The sequence below is a fragment of the Microcaecilia unicolor genome, chromosome 3, assembly GCF_901765095.1.
Source record: "Microcaecilia unicolor chromosome 3, aMicUni1.1, whole genome shotgun sequence".
In the NCBI taxonomy this organism is placed as follows: Eukaryota; Metazoa; Chordata; class Amphibia; order Gymnophiona; family Siphonopidae; genus Microcaecilia; species Microcaecilia unicolor.
In genome coordinates, this window is record NC_044033.1 from 93,654,619 (window position 1) to 93,662,829 (window position 8,211).

At 41.5% G+C, this 8,211-nt stretch overlaps 1 non-coding gene across 1 annotated transcript; it reads right to left on the bottom strand.

The window, feature by feature from the left end:
• Positions 1-738: 738 nt before the first annotated feature.
• On the bottom strand, positions 739-842 carry LOC115467426. Its single transcript, XR_003941719.1, has one exon. It is a non-coding gene; the product is annotated as a U6 spliceosomal RNA (small nuclear RNA).
• Positions 843-8,211: the final 7,369 nt, after the last annotated feature.

Below are 8,211 nucleotides of genomic sequence, written 5' to 3' on the forward strand. Positions count from 1 at the left end.
TGGCTGTGGGATTTGGTTTCCTTAGAGTATGGACACCACAAAATGGCCTGTGCTGGTGTAGGCGCGTGTATTGAACGTGCGCAGGTCCATTTTTCAGCATGCCTACAAAAAAGGCCTTTTTTTTGTGACCGAAAATTGATGTGAGGCAAAATTAAAACGAGCACGTGTCCATTTTGGGCCTGAGACCTTACCGCCACCCATTGACTTAGCAGTAAGGTCTCACACGTTAACCGGGCGGTAATTGTCAGTGCATGTACACTGCCGATTACCACCCAGTTAGCGCCACGCGTTTGGTACGCACGTCAAAAATAGAATTACTGCCCAAGGCATGCAATAGCTGGGCAGTAGTTATAATTTGATGCGCGTTGGCTGCGTGTAGGTGCCTACTCACCTTAGTAAAAGGGCCCCACTGTTCCTAAGGTTGGTGTTAAGGTGATGGCACCAATAACTTAAAAAAAACTCCAGAAGCCAATCCAGACCCAGGGTTTTATAATTTGTCATATGCATAATACGGGGTTTCTCAACCCAGTCCTTGGGACACACCTAGCCAGTCAGGTTTTCAGGATATCCACAATGAATATGTATGAGATAAATTTGCATGCCCTACCTCCATTCTTTGCAAATCAATGTCATGCATATTCATTGTGGGTCTCCTGAAAACCTGACTGGCTAGGTGTGTCCCAAGGACTGGGTTAAGAACCCCTGGCATAATAGCGCCATGTTATTTACATCCCTGTCCAAAATATGGAACACTTCACAAATTTGTATACCATCTTTGCACAGTGGCCATGCTAATTTTCTCTGTATTGTTCCTATTTTAGTTTATGTGCTGCTGACAGCATGCAAATATCCTCCATTTCATATGAAAAACAATGTTGCTTTTATAGGGCTGCCCTAGAACAGGGGTAAGCAATTGCGGTCCTCGACAGGCCCAGGCAGGTCAAGTTTTCAGGATATCCACAATGAGTATGCATGAGATAGATTTGCATACCAGTGTATGCAAATCTCTCTCTTGCACAGTCTTTGTGGATATCCTGAAAATCTGACCTGCCTGGGGCTCTTGCGGAATGGAATTGTCTACCCCTGCCCTAGAACTCAGATTCAGTGATGTCTGTTGAGTGGGTGTATGTTGAGGTCATTCGCACACAAACTCTTCCCCTTGGTGATAATGCAACTACAGGTTTGTGTAAGTGACACTTTTTTTTTTTCTTGAAGTTGTATGATAGAGGAAGTGCTGTGGCTAGATGGGAGGGAGGGAGGATGTTGTTCTTTATGCTAGTTTCCGTAAGTAGAGACAAAATAAGAAGGATGTATATATTTTTAAGAATACAATTATGCAAGATATCTTTTGCCCCTTGACATAAGAATATTGATTAAAATATGCATTAACAGCAAAATTATATAATAAGGTTCATACAAATTTGAATTGTTTGTCTGTAGGTTATTTGTTTCTTTCACTGCTACGTTGATGTTCACCCATCACACTTTCCATTGTCAAGTGTATTTATAGACTGTTTCAAATGAGTGGGTAAATGTGCTGGTGTTATATAATATCCAGCTTTCAACACGTACAACGGGACCAATTCACTGTATTCTTAGCAGGCATGTTATTGTGCTCTTCACTAAGATAATGATAGCTAGAGCATGCAAAGAAAAACAAAACAAGGCAAATTGGAATTTGTACACTTACAGTGGTGCGATTCCTTTTCCTTAATTGCCCAACTTGAGCGCAAACTCTTGATCCAGCAGGAAGGGTGTTGCTTATGGGGTTGTAAGTCATCAAGTATGTGTGTCTGTATGTGTGAGGAGGTGGACATGTGTATGAGCCTGTGTGCATGGCTCTGTGTGTCTGTGGGGGCTGTTTGGAGAGATCTGTTTGGGTGGGGGTGTGGAAGGTGTATGTAACTAATTGATGTCAGATAAACACCAATATGGTCCATCTACTTTGCCCAGTAAGGTGGCTGTTGTTGTACCTGCTTATCCTTGCAGGTTAAATCCCTCTATACTCCTGTTTGGGGTTGTGCCTGCCGCTTTGTGTAGGTTACATCCCTCTATGCCTTATTTAAAGTAGGAAGGTCATTTCAGTTTTGCTTTGATTCCACCCCATCCCTGCTGCAATATGATGCTCTGTGTTTATCCCAAAAAGTAGGGGGTGGACCAAGCAGTCTCGACAACCAAAGGTCAATTGAAGTAACTTTGTTTGCACCAAATATATGACCCGACACGGGACTGTGTTTCGACGGTTCAACCATCTGCCTCAGGAGTCAAAACTCTACATGCAAAAATAATGCATAAAACAATGTTAAAAACATATAAGTAATGAACAATAAACAAAATAACCTTGACCCGTGTCGGGTCATATATTTGGTGCAGATAAAGTTACTTCAATCAGCCTTTGGCTGGCGAGACTTCTTGGTCCACCCCTTCTTTTTGGTCTCGACTGTTATACATGTGGGGGTTTCTTTACCCTGACCTGTTGGTTGTTACCCTGTGTTTATCCCACACATTTTTGAATTCTGGCACTGACTGTCCCACAACCACCTCGGAAGGGTATTCCAGGCATCCACTACCCTTTCTGTGAAAAAGCATTTCCTGATGCAGTATACTCTTTGGTTTACCTCTTCACAACTTTCAATTCATGTTCTCTAGTTCTACCACTTCTCCATCTCTGAAAATGATTTGATTGTATATTAATACCGTTCAAATATTTAAATAGTAGATGATGACAGAGAAAGACCTGTTCGGTCCATCCAGTCTGCCCAACAAGATAAACTCATATGTGTTACTTTATGTGTATACCTGACTTTGATTTGTATCTGCCATTTTCAGGGCACAGACCATAGAAGTCTGCCCAGCACTAGCCCTGCCTCTTAACCACTAGCCCCGCCTCCCACCACCGGCTCTGCCACCCAATCTCCGCTAAGCTTCTGAGGATCCATTCCTTCTGATCAGGATTCCTTTATGTTTATCCCACGCATTTTTTAATTCTGTTACCGTTTTCATCTCCACCACCTCCCGCGGGAGGGCATTCCAAGTATCCACCATTCTCTCCGTGAAAAAATGCTTTCTGACATTTTTCTTGAGTCTGCCCCACTTCAATCTTATTTCATGTCCTCTAGTTCTACTGCCTTCCCATCTCGGAAAAGGTTAGTTTGCGGATTAATACCTTTCAAATATTTGAACGTCTGTATCATATCACCCCTGTTTCTCCTGTCCTCCAGGGTATACATGTTGAGCCAGGTCAGCAAGACTCCTCATACATCTTGTAACACAAATCCCGTAGCTTTTCTTTGCACCGCTTCAATTATTTTTACATCCTTAGCAAGATACGGCCTCCAAAACTGAACACAATACTCCAGGTGGGGCCTCACCACTGACATGTTGACGCAAACCACATACCATGTTTGTTATGTACTTAAGGTTACAGTAATTAATGTGGGCTACCTTTAACATGTGATATTTAACCACTAACATGCTATTTTTGTACATACCCCTTGTTATGCAATGACACCTAGTTACTAAGAAATGGGGTTAACATAAGAGTAGCCCATATTGATAGCTTTTCCCCTCCAAAACTGAAAACAGTGCTCCAAGTGGGGCTTGACTTGTACATCTGCATTAACACCTCCTCTTGCTTCTGTTTATACCTCTCTATATACAGCCTAACATCCTTCTGGCTTCAGTCAGCTCTTTATTACACTGATTCACCACTTTGTCATCTCAGTCACCCTAAGTCTCCCTCTTAACCCGTGGATACCAGCATCTTGCCCCACTATTATGAATAGTTCCTTTGAGATTTCTACACCCCAAGTACATCATTCTATACTTCTTCACATTAATTTTAACTGCCAAACATTAGACCATTCTTCTAATTTTTGTAGATTACTTCACATGTTGTCTACTCCCCCTGGAGTGTCCACTTTGTTGCAAATCTTTTGCTTTTCTGCAAACTGGCAAATTTTTCTTTTACCCCATCTGCAATGTAGCTCACAATGATACTGAATAGAAATGGCCCCAGTACAGAACCGTGAGGCACTCCACTTTTCACCTTTTTTTCCTTTAACTGAATTCCTTTTGCACCACTCTCTGTCATCTGTAAGTCAACCAGTTTCTAATTACTACTACTATTAAACATTTCTATAGCGCTACTAGACTTACGCAGCGCTGTACAAATTAACATGAAAAAGACAGTCCCTGCTCAACAGAGCTTACAATCTAAACTGGACAGATGAACAGAGAGCTAGGGGTGGGGAAATTGCAGTGGTAGGGGTGATAAGTGAGGGTGTTGAGTAAGAAAGTCATGGTTAGGAGTCGAAAGCAGTAGCAAAGAGGTGGGCTTTAAGCCTAGACTTGAAGACAGCCAGAGACTGAGCCTGACGTACTGGCTCAGGGAGTCTATTCCAGGCATAGGGAGCAGCGAGATAGAAGGAACGGAGCTGGGAGTTTCTAATTCAATTCACTACTTGGGGGTCCTAACATCAGCCTGCTCAGAATATTTGTGAGTCTCCTATGAGGAACTGTATCGATGGCTTTGCTGAAATCCAAGTGTACTACATCCAGCATATGTCCTCGATCTGGTCATCAGTCAAAAACTCAAATCTGATTCATTTAGCATGACCGCCCTTTGGTAAAACCATGTTGCTTTAGATCTGCAACCTACTGGATTCTGGAAAGTTCACAATCCTTTTTTCTTCAGCAGGCCTCCATTATTTTTCCAATCACTGAAGTAAGGCTTACCAGCCTACAGTTTCCCACTTCTTCTGTGTCAGCATTTTTGTGAAAAGGGACATCACCCCCCCCCCCCCCTTCTCCAATCCTGTGGAGCCTCTCCTTTCCCCAAGGATCCCTAATAAACAAATCTTTAACAAGGCTTCCAAAACCATGGGTCAGGACCGGAGGGGTGGGGGTGTCATACAACTTTATTTGGCTGTGATCATAGGGATCACATTCACAGCCACAAAAAGATTGATAAGCACTGCTGTAAAAGAATCTGAGCTCTCTCAATATCCTATAGGAGTGTTTCTAGGTAATCTTTGTGGGCCTCAGGCCTACCTTATGCCCCAAACCATGCTCTGATCCATACCAGGCTTGCCAAGTCTCAAGCATTCAGCGGGAGACTCACACTTTTGCGGGTCATCTGCCGCACTCCTGCTGAACAGCATCCCTTTCCATTGACCAGGAGACTAGCTATAGGTGGGCCAATCTCGGCTTAGACCTACCCAGTTTGTCTGATCTTCCAATCAGAGTCAATCTTCTATGCACCGATTAGGCTGTACAGCGCTACAGCCTTTTAAGTCAGCTGCGGTCAGCCAGCCACATGCACCTAGCTGTGTTCTCTGCGCTGTTTGCAACTCTCCAAAATTCTATAGTTTATTAAAGCTTGATATACCCCGCTGTTGCAACAGCATTGAACACAGCAGTTAACAAACAATAAAAACAAAGAAAAGAATGCCATAATTTGATAGGATAGAACCATACATACCAAGGAAAAGAATCATTTAAAGCTGAAACCTGCTCTGTTATCCACACATGGGCTACTTTGAGAATGTCCACCAAGCCTTTTCACTATCCCTTGAGAATTCCACCAGAGTGTTCAAGTTTTCACTGCCCCCTGAGATTTATTGCAACTCTCAAGTTTTTACTGTAGGGAGAACAAGTTTTGACTGTTGAGCCCCTTAACTGGGTATGATAGACGAAGCTTAAACCAGAGTATAGAACATCACTGTGAAGACTCAGAACACCTGAACCAAAAAAAAACCAAAAATGAGGATGTTATAATGCCTTTGTAATGCTCCATAGTGCGCACACACCTTGAATACTGTGTGTAATTCTGGTCACCGTATCTCAAAAAAATATACAGTGGAATTAGAAAAGGTACAGAGAAGGGTGATGAAAATGATAAAAGGGGATGGGGATGACTTCCCTATGAGGGAAGGCTGAAGCGGCTAGGGCTCTTCAGCTTGGAGAAAAAACAGCCGACGAGATATGAAAAAGGTCTATAAAATAATGAGTGGAGTGGAACAAGTAGATGTGAACCTCTTGTTTACTCTTTCCAAAAATACTAGGACTAGGGGGCACGCAATGAATCTACAAAGTAGTAAATTTTAAACAAATCAGAGAAAATATTTCTTCACTCAATGTGTAATTAAACTCTGGAATTCGTTGCCAGAGAATGTGGTAAAAAAAAGTTAGCTTAGCGGGGTTTAAAAAAGGTTTGGCTATCTTCCTAAAAGAAAAGTCAGTAAGCCATTATTAAGATGGACTTGGGAAAATCCACTTATTTTAGGACAAGCAGCATAAAACGTATTGTACCGTTTTGGGGATCTTGCCAGGTACTTGCGACCTGGATTGGTCACTGTTGGAAACAGGATACTGGGCTTGATGGACCTTCGGTCTGGCCCAGTATGGCAATGCTTATGTTCTTATGTTATGTTCTTATTTTTTTTTCATTCAGATTCAAACAAAAGAAAATGACTTACAGTTAGATGTGCTGGCCAAGAGTTTCTGCCTTGCAGAACTGGGAGTCTGTTCTCTACCAGCTCACTCTGTATACAAGAGGAACTGGGAGATCTCAGCACCAAGCAGAGAGTAGATGCTGTAAGTACTTCAAAACTGGAAAATACTTGGTGATATTACAGTAGCTCAGGGGGTGGGGGAACTCAACAAGGTACAGAAAGTCAGCTTACAGCTCTTTGAAAAAGCATGAATGCAGATTCCCTCCACCCCAATGGAGAGAGAAGCAGGCCAACTCTACAACCCAGCATACAGAGGGACAAGGGCCAGCCAATAGGAAAAGTCCCATAAGGTATAGGGAACAGGGACATGTGCTCAGGAAGAGCCTATCACAGAGCACAGCAGGAAGACTAAGATTTGTAGTCCAAAGGTACTTCCTGCCTTTAAAGGAACAAGCACTGTAACTGTTACAGGCAATGCAATCTGATATAAACAATGTCTAACATTTACCTATAAACGGGCAACCTAACTTCGTGCAAATGAAGGAAAACAACATAACTGATGGATTTTTAGAGGAATAGCTGTTTTTTGTTAAAATAAAAATCATAAGTGCTAGTTAGCCTTTTTTGTATTAGTAAGAAGAAACATCAATATACTTTTATTGGATTTTAAGTTAGGGGCCCTTTTACTAAGATATGCTACATGGGAGTTTCCCATGTGTTAAACCCATTTTTAAACATAGGGCTCTCTTTTTGCAGATTCCATGCTAAATTTTTCCATTATTCCACAACACCTGCAAAAATATTAATGCAGGAGCACTTACTGCCTTCTATTTAGGAGGTGCTATGTGCTCCCACGTTTAAAGTCTGCATTACCCAGTTAGTGCAAGCCAATGCAAACGCACTAGCTGGTAATGCTTCCTCGCCCATTCCAAGTTTAATGCTTGCTATCCCACACATCAAACAGGGTATCTGAGCAGTTTACAATTCTAAATGTAAGATATGAGAGAAAACAGGGTATAAAGAATAGGAGGTGCCGAGGGAGAAAACGGAACGACAATATATGATAGGACAGAGGATAGACGGCACCCTTTCAGAACAAATCACTATATATATATATATATATATATATATATATATATATATATATATATATATATATATATATATAACCCACTTTAGCAAAAGAACCCCTTAAAGTCTTTTCAATTTGGTGATTAATAAATGCAATAAACTGACAACAAAGGGTGCACATGTGAAGACCCTGACAGATATATTGCTCAGCAGTTCTAAGTGTTTACAATTTGACAGCTGAATATTGACCACCCTAATCAATTTTCTACCATCCTGGGTAGATGAGCGCATTGTCTTCTGGAATCTAACTAATGGCTGAGGGTGCTGCCTGAACATCAAGCCAAAGTCCCCATGGCTGTGCTGGAAGGTGTCTGGACACCAGCTGCCCATCAGTACTGACCCAGTTGGTTTATGGGAAAATACTGCCTGCTGGTACCACTCTAGCTACCCCCATAACTAGGTTACCCTATTATTCCCCCCAAAAGAAACTTCAAAGCCTGATTGCAAATATTTTATTATGTTAGGTACAATAAAAAAAAACATGTAAATGTATGAAAATATTTTATGTACATTAAAAAAACACAAATGTAAGTAAAAAAGTATGTATACGAGTATTGATGAGAACTTTAAACAATATAAAACTCAGTAGAAAATTAACTTTTGTTTACTAAAACAAATAGCAATA